Consider the following 17,064-nt stretch of genomic DNA (forward strand, 5'->3'; position numbering starts at 1 on the left):
TATCCAAAGTACATGTATGAAGACTAGAATTGGGTGTCAGCATACTTTATATATAAACAGACATATGAAAAATTGTAGTATATATGTGCAATAAAAATTATAATGCAAAAAAAAAAAACCCAAAGTACAAGTTTAAAAGCATGAATTGGTGTGATCATACTTTATATACAATACTTTGTATTACACATATATACCACTGTATGTATAATAAGAATTATAATACATTCTGCTGTCGTGTATTTAAAAATAAAATAAAATTAAATTAAATAAAAACCCTAGTTCTCTAGAGATAAAAGATACGAAAGATCTTCTGTTCAATATAATTTGTTATTTATAAATTTAAACCTTTCTAACTTAGTCCAAAGTATATGAACCTAATTCTTTATTGCCAGATGAATTTGAGGCATTATTCAAATCTATGCTATAATTTGTTGATATTTAAATAAGGTAACCTGTAGAATCATTCATTTTAACACATTAGAGAAGATAAATTAGATTTATCACACATGACTGGTGGATGAAAAAATCATGTTAGCTGGGGTGTCCTGTGCTGTGCTAAAAAATAAACAAAAATTCACTAACTTGAATCATATCTAATTTAATTATTTCTTCATTTATCTAAGTTTCTATATAGTTAGTACATTAAGGTTATATTTAGTGATAAGCACTTTGAGGATCTCTATCCAAGATCTGAATATTATATCTTTCATTCTGACAGTCTCTAAAATATTAATGGATTTACCGTTAAAATTTAAATATTTTAGAGTTCATATTATCCAACTTTATAAAGTAGCTTCCAAGCAATCTCTTCATTGATACACTTTGAAGTTAATTCTCAGAATTTTACTGATGGGAATTATTGAAATCCATGTTGGGATTAATTGGTATTTTTTATCCTTTTTTCTAAGCAATTTGTTATATTTAAAAATATAATATTGTGCATATTATAAATCATTGGGAGAATGGATTATAAAAGAAAAGTTAATCGTTAACATTTTTGATGCTAAAATGATATTCACTCTGGAGAATCCAAAAGGGAAAAGCAAATTAGCATTCCATAATAAAAGAGAATGAAATTAAACTTAAAAAAACCTAGCTATCACAGGATGATGATTAAATATAATTATTAAGAAGAAATGTCTCTGAAAGGTAACTTTTTGCACTCAATGGTGTTATACAATATCCTGTAATTAACAACATCTTTTGATTTATTGTTTTAAAAATCTTTAATCTTCCAGTGTTTCTGAGTGTATCATTCTGTTGGGACTCATTTTGCTTAAAATGTCTTTAGTACATCAGTAGATGAAACGAAAAGAAGGGGAAGAGGTAGAGGGAGGAGTTAGGGAAAGAGTTGAATTTCTTCACTGATGCCTCTTTACCTATCTCAACCTGAACTCTCAAGAAATTCACAGAATGTTTAAAAATGCTTCAAGAAATTATTAAAGAGCATGTGTCTGTAAATGTAATGTGTGGGGTGTCCTGTGCTACACTGAAAAATAAACAAAAATTCACTAACTGGCATCATATCTAATTTAACTGTCTCTTCATTTATCTAAAATCCTATGCCCTGCCTTTATTTTTTAACTCAAGTACTTTTTTATACTTTCCCAAATACATATTTCTATGCTATGTTTTTATACCTTATGGAAGTTGACTTGATTCACAGTCTTCCAGAAAAACTGCATTTTGGGGTCATCATATGGAGGAAGATCTTGTGTCTCTGAATCAATGTGTCATCTGTCTATATTCCTTCAAGTTTAGGTCACATTTCTTTGTCCTTTTAAGTGCTAGACTCCTATTTTAATATACTAGAATTGGCCATAAAACAAGGAGATTTCTAGGACAATACAAGAGATAAATTATTTTTATTATTATTATTGTAGCCCACCTGGTGTTATTAGCTTCAGATATATGATCCTAAAGACACTCCTCTTTTCTTTATTTTTATGCCAGTTCATAACCTCTGTTTTATTACATAAGTGCTATTAATTCACAATCGCATCTAATACCCAGATTAATTCTCAGTTATGTATTTATGCATAGCTTGATATTCATTGAAAAGCCAGGTTTCTTCTTTGTGTTTTTCAAACACAAAAGCATTAAAAATCCCATTCATGTCTACCTACAATGTCACAACACAGAAGTATAAATATATCAGGTTTATCCTGTTCAGAAGAGGAGAAACATCTTTTCTTCATCCATTTTAGGATCATGACAAAGCACATATAAAAATGTCATATTAACAAGAGAAATACATACAGATTAACTTAATATAAGTGACACTGAAGACAATAATAAGGAGATGAAGGAATAAGTAAATGTATACTTTTATATTTAGGTCTGATGAAAAGTGGATATTTGTGGAGAAACGTGATTGGACTAAGGGAATATGATCTAATGGCAATAAACTGGAGGGAACAGTGAAGTTCATTTGTTCAGAGTCTTCTCTGTGACACTTTGTTTTCTGAGATAAACATGTTCTTTTCCTCTGGGTATATAATGGGATACTTCTCTAATGAATATCTTATGACCTGATTCAGGGGACAGACAGAAAATTGTCCTGACTTTCATGACCTGCTTCATGTGAGAAATGGGAGAGTGGTTAAGAATGATTTTCCTGCTTCTGTTTCTCATATTTTTTCAGCTTAAAGTATTAAAAATGCAAAGGTACCATACTTTGAAGTAGAAGGTTATGAAGTTCATCAATCAATTCCAATGAATGCTTTATGCATAATTAATTTTTTAAAAAAATTGAACACAACAAAATAATCTATTCCTTTAACAATAACTGCATTGGGTGGAAGCAATGACACTCAGATATGTTCATTCCATTGTATATGTAAAGTATGTATTGATGCAATATACATGAACTTTTTAAGGCAACAAAGGACATCTTTCATTTTGAGATTTGAATAGTTTTGTCATTATATTAGGATTATGGAAAATATCACTTATAGACTAGGCTGCATGACTGCATACGAAGATAGAATATATGACCTCTAAATTTCCTTACAATACCAAACTTCCATAGGCTTTAAAATACTTCCTCTCTCTTATTTTTGTCTTATTAATTATCACATTAAGTTCAAACCATGCAGCAGGCCATTCATTGTAGTATGATGAATGCATGATATTTTCTATTCAATCTTCCATTATTTAGCAGTTGTTGCCTTATTGTTTCCAATATACATAAATCATATTGCTGTTAACCTGTTACCCATATCTGTAGTAACTTTTTTATCTTTTATATCCTTCTTTTTAAAATCAATGTTTTAATCAAGAATTTTATTAGGGTCTATTTCTACCTTTGTAATCTTTCAGACTAATTTAGTTATATTTTCTCTTTTATAAAAATAATTTAAATGGAGATGTCTTGGAAAATTGAGAATGGAACCACCATTTGGCCCAGCTATCCCTCTCCTCAGTTTATACCCAAAGGACTTAAAAACAGCATTCTACAGGGACACAGCCACATCAATGTTTATAGCAGCACAATTTACAATAGCTAAACTGTGGAACCAACCCAGATGCCCTTCAATAGATGAATGAATAAAAAAATGTGGCATATATATATATATATATATATATATATATATATATATATACACAATGGAATTTTACTCAGCAATAAAAGAGAATAAAATCATGGCATTTGCAGGTAAAAGGATGGAGTTAGAGAAGATAATGCTAAATGAAGTTAACCAATCCCAAATGCTGAATTTTTTCTCTGATATAAGGAGGCTGATTCATAGTGGGGTTGGGATGGGGAGCATGAAGGGAATAGATGAACACTAGATAGAGCAGAGGGGTTGGAGGGGAAGGAAGGGGGCAGGGGGTTAGAAATGATGGTGGAATGTGATGGACACTATTATCCAAAGAATATGTATTAAGACATGAATTGGTGTGAATATACTTCATATACAACCAGAGATATGAAAAATTGTGCTCTCTATGTGTAATAAGAATTGTAATGCATTCTGCTGTCATATATAAATAAAAAAATAATAAAAAGAATACTTGAAGAGAAAATATATATTTCACAGCACCAAAAAAAATTCTGCATTTGTTGCAGGACTCCTATTTTCATTTAAAACTGTAGGCCATTTCATGTGAGAAATCTTTTCTTTTGCATCTTTAAAAGATTCAAAGGCAATAAAAGCACAGTGCTAAAGTGTGATACACTTAATAGAAGCCAGAAAAATTAATTAATGAGCAGATGCTAAGTTTAAAGGAAGAAGCAAGGGCACACATGGACAATTAACAAATTAATTATAGTCTTAGTTATCCCTCTATTATTAAGGTCATTTATGTTTATATTTTAAGTACAGTAAATTATTCTTAAGTATCAGACTCTGACTCACTAAAATTACTTTTATTTTTTAAATATTTTGCTTTTCTTTATAGGTAGTCACTGAAACTGAGGCTATAAAATTTCACTGACACCTTTAGAATAAGAAGGGAATTTACTGAAATTATTATGTACTTATCTTTAATTATAATTATGGATAGCTTCCTCACTTACTATTTTGCTAATCATCCATTATTATTGTTGATGTTGATCTGTCATAGTATAAAACATATACACATCCAATATATTTGCCTCTTCACGTTTTCAAACATCCATTTTTTAAAATTGTCATCTAAAAGCCTGTGTTTCCAGCTTATGCAACACATTTATTGGTAACAAGGATTAAGTGTTTTAATTATACTCAAAAGGATTCATTTTAGGTGACCTGGCTTTGTGCTAAATTTCATGGGCACAAATTATATGAAAATTAAATACAGTGTTACCAACCTGAAACTACTTGCCACCACACATACCCCAACTTTCATTTGATGATTTCTCTCTCCTTGATGAAAACCATCAGGTGATAATCTCAAGAAAAAATATTTTAGGATTAATAGAAGATGGAAACTTTCAAGCCTTAGGTATTTTAACCAGATTTAACAATTTATGACATTACATTGTTTTGGTATGGGGAATGAATCCAGTGGTGCTTAACCACTGAGCCACATCCCCAATTCTTTTTTGATATTCTATTTGGGGTCAGGGTCTCACTGAATTGCTTAGGGTTCGCAATAAGTTGCTGAGGGTGGCTTTAAACTTGTGATCCTCTTGCCTCAGCCTCCTGAGACACTGGGATTATAGATGTGCACCACAATGACCAGCAAATTACCTTTTAATAGGTAAGTAGTTGATTCTTCTCTGAGACTAAATGTTCAGATATTATTTATTAAAAATACAAACACACAGCCAGTTGTAACTCACAGACAGGCAACAAAAATGTATCAAGATGCACTTTTGAAAAAATTCAGAGTATATACCTTGTGCTATATGCCTCTCCTATTGTACTCTGATGAGATATTGCTATGAAGTATAGTTTCCTGAATAGTTGACAATGAAAATATACTATGTTCTTGAGTCTATGGAAGCAAGATGAATGATTATAAGATATACTATGTTGACATACTGAATATTTAATCAGGAGAACTGAAGATCTTATGTATATTTCTAGTTTCTGGAATTATTGTTTTGTCCAATTCTTCCTAAAACTCACCTTACAATCATGTTTTGTAAGGGACTGTTTTCTAACTGTATGTTTTAATCTAATTAAAATATACGTCAGCTATTTGTTTCTCATTTTCTTTTGCTCATCTATAATTTTTTTTTTGTCATTCAGTTTTCTGCATACATATTTCATCCAAATTAGCATGAGAGATTTATTGTTTACACTGTTTTAAATTATCTAGAATTTCACACAGGTTTCCCTCTTTGTACAAAAGACACTATTAATTTGTTTTCTAAATTATTGAAGATTCTTTAATTTTACCTTCAGGTTATCTTCATTCTGAATTAATGGGTTTTCATTTTATTCTTTCCTGATGATTTTTTTTCCTAAAGTGGTACTAGACAAAATACCAAAAATAAGGAAATTAAAATTTTGTATTTGGTTATGTATTATCATGTAAGGTATCTATTATGAGAGAACTTGTTTTAAAAATTTCAGCCTACATTTTCACATTTAAATTTAATTCACTATGAGTAAAGATATCACACTCTGCCAAAGACTGACACTTATGTTTTTTTCTTTTTCATTTCCCTTAAGCAATGCCAGTAAAAAAAGTAGCATCATCTAATTATAAAATTTTCCTGTGACATTTGAATAATATATATGTTTGTTATGAAAGATAGTTCATTCATATTCTTTCCATTCATCTTTTTGCTAAAAATAAATGTTAAGTGACATACAGGTAAATGACACAAGTCTATTTAAACATCATGGCATGAATGTGTAAGTAGAAAAATAGATAAGTGGATAGATAGAAGGATAAAATAAAACCTAGGTTAAATACATCTGTAGGAATCTTATGCTGTGCTATCTTAGAGAAGAAAAAATGATGCACCAGATTGTTCTTGAATCCCAAATATGAAGCTAACTCTAGCAAATAAGATAGTTTGGGGTATTTTTGGCTTACAGGAATCTACTGTGTGTTCAGAGATGTTTCTCACTGTTTTCCCACTATTGACTTCACCAGTATTATTTGTTTTTTTTTTTTTTTTAATTTTATTTATTTTTTTATTGGTTGTTCAAAACATTATAAAGCTCTTGACATATCATATTTCATACATTAGATTCAAGTTGGTTATGAACTCCCAATTTTACCCCAAATACAGATTGCAGAATCACATCGGTTACACATCCACATTTTTACATAATGCCCTGTTAGTAACTGTTGTATTCTGCTACCTGTATTATTTGATCTTGAAAGAACATGTACATGTTGAGTTGCACCTGTATTCCAAACTCTTGATATAGCAAAAATTTTTAAAAAGACAACAAAAATAAGTTATCATGCTCTGTAACCAAGTATTTTCAAACATTAAACTAGGAGTTTTACATACATTATGCCATTTTTTTCTGTATACCTACCATCTGAGGTAGGCATTATTATACCTAATTAAAATAAAATCAGTATTCATTTCCAGGATTGATTCCAAAACTGATGTTTCCTTCACTATTCTACACTGTTTCATTTTTTGAGATCATCTACAAGTTTTCACAATACTGATGTTTTGTCAACACTTTACTTCTAACATAGATGTTCTCAGAGTAAGACTCTAACAAAATGGAATAGGGTTTATAGGACACCTTCCATCTCCTTCATACATTGATAAGACGTTATGTAAACCATGATAAAGTGATAATTGCTAAATGTGAACATAAGCATCCACAGTGTGCCTCCAAAATGTATGTCACCTTCAGAAAGCAATCAAGAAAGAGGGTTGAAGATTATTTATTATTATTATTACTATTATTATCATTATTATTGCTGCAAATTATAAGCATTATTCATTTCCCAGCTATTTATATTTTTTGTTCAGGACAAGTGCATTAAGGAGATATTGAAGCTATCAAAGGGCAAATGATTTATAGAACAATTTTTCAGATTGGCTTATAGTCCCTTGTAGTGTAACAATGATAGTGTTACAAGGATAGTGTTTTAAAAATCAAGAAACAAAACAATCAAAGTAAATACCAATATGAATCCCTCTCTATTTTATAGTGCAGAAATTGTCTGTCCCTTGTTAAACAAACTACATTTTCTATGTACAAATCTACATTAATGAATTTATGATATGCTTTGAAATAATACAACAGAGCTTACTATATCTCAACTGAAATAATGTTGAAGATGATTCAATTCAAAATCAAATTTTAATTAAGTCATAAATATGAAAAAATATATTTTGAAAACTTTAGAAAGTTTGCAAACCAAAGTTTTTGGTGAGTTTCTCTAATAATTCAGAGCTCTAATTATAACACTTCATTGCTACTAGAAATAAAATTATAATGATGTCAGCATACAAAGTAGTTAATTTTGTTAAATAATTATATTTTAATTTTATTTCACTGTCATATTTCTGGACAACTAAATTGAAACACTTCTCTTACATTTTTAACAAAGTGTGCCCATAGAATTTCTTTAGCAACAGTTTTGAATGCATATACTACCCATATTTAATCCACACTTACTTGATATATCAAGCACTGAATTACCTGCCCAGAGAAATGCAGAAAAAGAAAGAAAGGGAAGAGACAATTTTTGAGGAAGACAGGATATGATCTAATGACATCATATACTGGGGAATAAAATTCTAAAAGAGAAAACTGTTTTTAAATATCCTATTTAAAGTAGATCTGGCTTATGTGGAAGTATGCCACTGTGGGGATGAATGATCACTATTCAGCAAACATGTTTGAACATGTAAATGTTTAAGAAATAAGCAAATTAATGATATGGTTTAGATTACTAGGATTATTAATTTTTTCTCCCCTAGGAAACATAAATAATAATGTTAGTGTATTTCTTATGAAATGCACTCATATAAAAGACTTTTAAGAAATTGTGGATGTGAATACATTTCTCAAATGAAATTTAAATTGTAAAATAGTTTTATAATAAAGTATTTACATTAATTGATATTTTAATATGGATGGAAGTTGCATAGATTGAAATAAATTAAAATCCACGATAAATGATACATATTTTATCTAAATAGTTTTTCAAGAAATAATTATGAAAATGTGTATATTAAATGGCTCTAACATGGAGCTTGTGGTATTTCAAATTGGTATTCATGATTCTTTGTTTGCTACTGTGGGCCTCAAGACTGTTTAGTATTTATGATTTCCAAGATATTCTTATCATGTCTGTAAAGTCTCTACCAAATTATAATATTTGAAAAGGAATTAATTTCCATAGTTCTTTGAGTTGTAGTTTTCTTGCTTCAGGAACCTGGAAACACATTTTTAATTTTATTTTTTAAGGATATTGGAATATTATAGGATAAACAAACTAGAACAATGAAATAATTTAACATGAAATTACAGAAATCATGTCCACTATTTTAAAGCATTGTCATCTTTTTAGTACCATTTTATCTTAGAGCTGACATTTAAACTTGATTTGCTTTAAAAATTGTTTACAGTGCTTTGTAATTTTATTCCGTATCCAGTGCCTTTAACCCTGATTTGGTATATTTGTAGCTTCAGTTTTCCTTTCTATTGTATCTTATAATGTCTTTAATAGCCCAGGAGGCATCAATTTCTTCTTAAAAAATTGTCAGTTTGATTATCTGAAGATGTAGTAATTACTCATTAATATTTTGGGAAACAAATACAGTTTCCTTTGGAGGCCAGGCTTCTTAGATTATTCAAAAACATCGGATGTATCTGATGAATAATGTGTGCCAAGCATTTGTAATCCCTACTCCTAGTATACAGTGTGAACTAATCAGACAAGGCCCTAACTATTTTAAGCATCCTGTCTAGGCCAAGTGGGTTAGGAACTCAGTTTAAATAGAGATATAGAGAAAAATGCATTTAAAGATAACTAGCATTTGAGTTTGTGTAACGATTAATAAGTACTGAATTAAGGTGAGGCAACTAACCATTACAAAGTTTAGGTATTTTGCAGCTTTGTAAACTTCATTTGACTCTTGAGTTTGGGTAGTAGCTATTGATAGTGTAAAAAAGCCTTAATTTTTCAATATTCTTGGTGGTAAAGGTACGTTTACTTAGACTGTCCATTTAGAGTAGTGTTTAACATAACATTACTGTGAGAAAAACATTCCATTACATATTCATAAGCACATTAACTTCACATTTTAAAATTGTATTTTACAGTTTAGTACAAGTAATTTTAGGCCTCAATCTTAAATCACTGGTATTTAAAATTTGGCAGTAGGGGGTTGTAGTGGCTCATGCTATAGTCCCAGAGACTTTGGAGGCTGTGGATTATGAATTTAAGGCCACCCCCAGGCAATATAGGGAGACCCTATCTCAAAAAATTAAAAGAAAATAAAAAGTCTGGGGATATGTAGCTCAGTGGTAGAGCACTCCTGAGTTCAATCCTCAGTACTACCAAAAAAAAAATTAAAATATGAAATTAACGTTTTGACTCAGTGATTTTATTGAAATTTTAAATAGTTCAGGAAAATTGTTAGTATTTCAGGAAAAGTAGAGTCATCATCATTTTTTGTTAATGTTTTAAATTCTTATTGCTTAATTTGATGGATTCTAGTAAGAGGAAAAGGTACTCATGCAATTAAACAAATTGGCATGTACTTTCAAGAATTGCTTTGTTTTTAATGTCATCATTGGGGTTAAATTTTGGCCTGGTGTTCACCTAAAATATAAACAGTGTAATTATAAAGTGAAATAATCTTAAGTATGATGTATGATACACCTGCATATAAATGAAAATGGAGTGCACACAGACACTTTACTATGGGAACTGTACTGGAAGATTTATGAAAGCATGTGAAATTGCACCTAAAATTGTGTTATTAGTGACTATAAGCAGCAATGCTAAATTTCTTGTACTTGATGAATGAATGTACTTAGTCACAGTAACTTTGGTTTAAATGTCTAAGTAATGTCTTTAGTTTTTTTTTTCTTTTTTTTTTAGTGTGTTTGTAATTTGTACTATTGATGGGGGTTATTCTTGGACTGCAGGGGTTATTGTCAATGTGTGATTTGTGTTTTTGTTTTATAGAATCATCTAATGTGATATACCAATTTTTATAAGTGATATTTAGATAATCCTAATAACTGTGTATATTTGACAACCTATTAAAATGTTTTGCATTGGAAAAAAAATAAAAAATAAAGTAGATCTGGCTGTTTAAAGTTGACTTAATTGGATTTTTTTGAGCCAATATAAATGACATTTGTGTTTAAAGCTATATATATATATATATATATATATATATATATATATATATATATATATATATGGTTATATAAAAAAATTAACCATAAAAATTTCACTAGAGCCATGCCACACTACTTGCAATGAACTAAAAATTAAAAAGTGACAATACAATTTCAAAAGACCCTAAATGAATGCTAAGAAACATGAAAAGTAAGAAAACAACAAGGAAAATCCTAATACAAAAATTCAAAGGGATCATGACGATTATATAAGAGCTAATTTGTTGTTACTATTTGAATTATGTTTTTAATGGAAATTATTATTTTTAATACCTTTTTAAATTTTTATTTATTTATTTATTTATTTTCATGTGGTGCTGATGATTGAACCCAGGGCCTTGCACATGCTAGGCGAGTGCTCTACCACTGAGCCAGAACCCCAGCCCTTGAATTATGTTTTTATTCATTTTTATTAGATGGGGCATTTGGGGGCTAATCAAATTTTAATAAAAATGTATTGACAAACTATTTTTTCACTATAATATATTAGTGAAAATTGATTAAAAGTAATATTTCCTTTATTTTTTTTCTTCAAATGAAATTTTAATATTATTTAGGATTCTAACCTTATTAATATAGTCAGAGGAATGAAAAGCAGATTGATTCTAAGGCACACAAATTAATTTCCATATAGGCAATATACAACGAGATAATTCACTTCTTTAGCTATAGGCAGTTTCCCAAATGTTTGCATTGATTTTATATTGTAAGTTGGTGATTCTCAGGTAACAAAGGATATGAAAAGATTGGTAGTTTGTTTTCAGACTGTCTAAAGATAATATTATTAAAATTGCTGAAGGTTGAATTAAAAGATATCTTAGGCATGTGAGATAATACTTGCTTAACGACAATGTCCCCTATATTTCCCAATCCTTCTTAAATACATATATGTTCTGTGCATTTACAAATACTTTGGTTATTTGAAGTGCATTTTCTTCTTATTTCCTTAGAGATGTTAGTGTTTCTGTCAAAACTGGATATTGAGTTCTCTTGTAAGTCTTAAACTCAAAGAAAATTCTATGAAATCATTGCTATTTTTTATTATAATCCTAATTCAATGACAGCAGTATCATCTAGGGAAAACGTCCCCGCCTTTTAGATTACAATTATATAAGGTTCAAATATTTTAAATGGAAAGTTCCTATGAGTAAATTTTATAAATGCATTAATAGAACTACCTCAAATATCAACACATTTTCTTCACAATTGTGCAGATGTAGAGCTATGAGCATTGAAAAATTATGAAGGAGACTCACCTTTTTAAATTATAACCTGAGGGGGAGTATTAAAAATCATGCACATTAATTTTATTTCCAAGATCCAAAATTATACAATAAAATTGAGGTTGGTTTCTATTTTTTAACAATTTTAACATTAACAAAAGGAAAAAAAAAGACTAAGTCCTCTAGTTAAAGCTGCATATTGCATACTGTACAATGGAATTCAATTTAGCTTGTAATTCAATATTAATTTCTCTCAGTGATTATATTTTAAAGCCAAGGTTTTAAAAATAAAAATATGCATTAACTTACAAACCAATACTATAAAAACATGCTATCATGCATAACAGATGGATGCAATGTTGTAAACTTGACTTATTTGGATTTATGTTCCAGATATAGTACTGCCTCTGTTATTACCTCAATGCTGAATGACAATGAGCCACATTTAACACACTACAGTATGATTATATTTTCAGAATAGTTCTAACGCATATTTTAAATCAAACTTCCGCAACAGAAATAACACAATTTTGTTCCTCCTATTGTGTTTTAGACATATTTTTTCTAACACTTTAATAGTTTCTCTGAACTTATGACTGAACTCAGTTGCAATGCAAATTATTTTCCAAGAAATGGTCAAAGTTCATTCACATAGCCAAGTTATTTACGTCCACTAAGACCAAACTACCTGAAACCAAGCTGTTCTATTGGAAAGGTACCTCATCCTTGGACAGTTAGTCCAGAAACATTGTTTTTATCACAGAAAATTAACACTCTAAAGTGAAATGAATAAACTGCTCAATTGACATTGGAAATCAAAATTTTAGTCAAACAACTGTGCCAAGCTACTGAATAAATATGTAATCAATTGCCATGGAAAATTGTATAGTATATTTATTCTTCTTAACTCTTATTTTTCCATATTTAATATTTTTATTCTCAATCCTATTTAGCATTATCTCCATCATACTGATAAAAATAGAACACAAAAGTTCAAAAATGAATCAGAACATAAATATGCATATTGGAATGAACAGTCACAAAATTCAAGGCAGCCTGAAATTTGGCAGAATGCCATTTAGAGGATATGTTCACAATGGATGAAATCTTAAAGATGCTTTCAGTACAATAGGCTGAAGTCTATTAATTTTAACCCTGGAAGGCAGTCATTGATAACTGTTCTCCAAAGACATTAAAGCAGATGGTAAGTCTCATACTCTCACATGAAACATACTTTATGCTTCTACACAGATGGAAACTGCTGAAATGGAAGGAGTTTCTTTCTCTATTGTTTAACAATATATTGGAAGTTATAAGAAAACTTATTTTGTCAGAAGATAATTCTTTAATTACATCTCAAACTTTCTTCCACCTCAATAATCATGAGTATGTTATCATCTTTCAGTGAAGCTCACTAGTCAGAGATTCTCAACAAGACTACACATCACACCACTGGAGCCTTCAGATAATTTAGGTAGTGATGAGGTGTAATTTGAAAGAGCTTATCACTTATCAGGACATATGTTCCCCTGCAGGACAGAGCATTCTCACCCACTCATCCTCCTTGAAAATCACTAATTTCTTCCCCCCATAAAACTCAGAATACTATGGTGAAAGGCTTGAATATAGAAGCATATGAATCACTACTGATTACTAGCTTTTTATTGTCCAGATTTAAATTATTCTAAAATCTCACTAATTTTGTGGCCTTGGTTTTCAGTGATGGCCTATTTGATCCCTAAAGGATATATGTGGCAGACACTATTAACAGACAACAAAGATATCTATGATACTAATGATCAGCCTGCTAGTTGCATCATCTGTGCTGTCTGGTCAGGGTGATTCTGTAGGAGTCTCTGCTTTTCTAGGGTTGACAGACTTCGTGAATTGTTTCTTTTTTATACAATGATGCATGGTAAAAATTGTCACTTTGAGATCTTAGTTTGCCTTCTACACACCCAGGAATTTCTTTTCAAATGTGGCATTTCTTATTGGTCAAGTTAAGCTTTATCACATAGGTGAAAGGGGAAAATCACATTGCACTGAGTTAACTTCTCCTTAATATAAGCAAAAAGATATTTATGCCAGTTTCAGTCATTGACTCTTGCCAAGATATTTATCATTTTCCCTATATGTTAATATTTTGTTTTTATTGAACAACACAGATGAAAAATACCAGCTTTGAAGCATCTACAATGGATTTAGCCCCAACCAGGCATCATCTGGTACAGGACACATTCAATTCATCACCCTCGATGGAGTGGTATCTGGGCTGTATTCAATGTTATCTCTTCTTGCCTTATTGAAAGCCAAAGAATATGAGTCCATCTGCTCCAGATTCACCCTACCATATGTGTTATAAAAGCTCTTCTGCCTCAGAAGAGAGGGTGAAACTATAAATACCCAGGTGCCTTGACAGCTGGATTTATTTAGTTTATGTTAATCATACCATCAAAGAAGCAAAAAGGTTACATTTTCAGATGGCACAACAGTGCAAGCATGATCACTGAAAGGAATATAAATAAGTAAATATATAAGGGTTCATGTATATGAAAAATTAAAAAGACATTTTCATACATGTAGAAAGACAAAAGTTATTGTGTGCTAGCCATTTGACCACCTGTCCTATCTGTAGGTGGGAGGGACCACATAACAAAGTGTTATAAAAGTGCTTTACCTATAATTTCAAAAAGTTCAGAAGGAAATTTTAAAAAAGATAATATATAAGGGAAACTATGACAAGTACTTTGGCTTTGCACATGGTCCTGCTTACCTTCATTATCTCCAAAGAGAAAAACCAGGGGTAGAGGGGGAGTCACTCTCATGTGGATGGGCTGGAAGAGCAAATAGGCACAGCAGGGCGAACATAAGGCAAAACACAGGGATATGTACCAAGCAATCCACTGCCACATTGCTCAGTTGATTATGGACACAGATACACAGTTCAATTCATGCTAATAAGGATTATTAGTTCTCAGAGAAAAATCAGTGCCATTTTCTTTCTTTTTTTTTAAAGAGAGAGAGAGAGAGAGAGAGAGAGAGAGAGAGAGAGAGAATTTTTAATATTTATTTTTTAGTTTTCGGTGGACACAACATCTTTGTTTGTATGTGGTGCTGAGGATCGAACCCAGGCCACACGCATGCCAGGAGAGCGCGCTACCGCTTGAGCCACATCCCCAGCCCCAGTGTTGTTTTCTTTATGATGCACGAACATGTTCTGAGTTTTATTATGACTGAATGTTGCACCTACAAGAGATGCTGCTATATCATTTGTACACCTGGGTGAGAAATTACAGTGGTGCCAGTTAATACTCAATTGCATAAATAATTCTTTTTCATATTATTTTTAGTCTCAAACCCAATTCAATATTATAGGTAAACACTCTAATAAGAAGACCAATTTGATTATAAGAAAAATTGAATTCCTTCAAATGGAATATGGATATATGCAAAAAGTCTTGCAAGAAAGATAATATTTCTTTAGATTATGTATCATGTCCCCATTTATTTATGATGTCACTAGCTGAATTTTAAATTGACCAGCACCAGAATACTTTACAAGTATTACTTTTGGCTATTTTCTGAATCAGTGACTCTTATTATGCCCATGAATTTTGGGATAGATCTCTTTTTTTGAAAGAGTGTTATTAATGGTAATAAAACCAATAGTAATAATGTTAAAAATAATTAACACTTTGGAGTATTTATACTATGACAGGAGTATCATTCGAAGTTAGCAACAGCTTTATGAAATGGCAGTATTATTATTCCTATTCTCTATATTAGCAACCAGATGATCAGAGGTGTTAAAAAACCTTTTGCAAATTACAAAGAAAAACTGGTAACTATGAGGAGCAGAATTCAAAATCTTTCCTGCTTGCCTGTTTGCACACCTAAATCACTAACTTCTGGGTATATAGATCAATTATCAAGATAAAAGATAAACCTCATAAGATGATTGATCCAGAGTTTATGAAATAAACCTGTAGGGTTACTTTTGTTTCTTTCTTTTCCAGGATATTTGATCTATTTTATTCTATTGGATATAGAAATTTATTTTAAACTATAAATGATTTAGAAGTTTAGATCTTTTATTATTCCAAATGGCTTTTTTGTTCTTCCAAAAGACAGTAGGAATGTGTGAGTGTATATATGTGTGTGTACATGTGCAAAGTTAAAGAATTATGGGGAAAATACTACAATAATTCTTCTTTCAACCATAACGCACTTCATTAACACTTAAATATTCCCTTTTTTAAAAAAAAACAATAAAAACTAAAGCTAAAATGGATTAGCAAGAAGATAAGAAAAAGAAGAAAAGGAAAAAGGCAGGTAGTAAATGGGAAGAGAGGAAAGAAGAGAAGGTAAAGTTTTCCTAATTTGTTTAAATATTTTCTCTAATATAATTCTGAATAGTAAAGTATCAAGAGTAATAAAAACCACAGGATACATTTAAACATTGTCAAAATTGGATAAGTTACTTTGGGCAAGTCACCATATCTAAATTTCTACATTTATAAACAAAGAAACTTGGACAAAACATTACCAAGCTCACTTTTAAATAAAATTGTACTCCATTTTCTCTAACAGTTTGAACTTAGATTATGAGGAAAAATTATTATCTATAAAATGCATGTTAAAGATAAGCAGCAATCATTTTTTTTATTTCACCATACTTTTAACATCAAGAATGTAAAGGAATTATATTAAATAACTTCCTAAAATAGTATTATTTTAGGAAATACCATGAATACATTGCTATTATTATAATATTATTCAAATTAAGATTTCATATTATTATCTATGTTTCTGTCATCTAAATGAATAATATAGTCTTGATTCAAATGCTTTCTTATTTTGAAATGTACATATCAGGCCTAAACATGTAGTCCTGAATTATTTTTGTTCAAATCATTATTGTAGTATTCATAACACTGAAGAAAATACATTTCTTATTCAATACTGGTACCTCTCTTTCTTTACCTTACATTGCCCTTTGAAGATAGAACAGTAATGTTTCAAACTGCTTAGAGCAATGCCTGAAGTCTGGAACTAACTAAAAT

At 30.3% G+C, this 17,064-nt stretch overlaps 1 protein-coding gene across 8 annotated transcripts in view; it reads right to left on the reverse strand.

The window, feature by feature from the left end:
* Pcdh11x (protocadherin 11 X-linked) overlaps positions 1 to 17,064 on the reverse strand; it is a 650,410-nt gene that overhangs the window by 142,461 nt on the left and 490,885 nt on the right. The window lies entirely within an intron of this gene.

This window comes from Marmota flaviventris, chromosome X, assembly GCF_047511675.1.
Source record: "Marmota flaviventris isolate mMarFla1 chromosome X, mMarFla1.hap1, whole genome shotgun sequence".
Classification (NCBI taxonomy): Eukaryota; Metazoa; Chordata; class Mammalia; order Rodentia; family Sciuridae; genus Marmota; species Marmota flaviventris.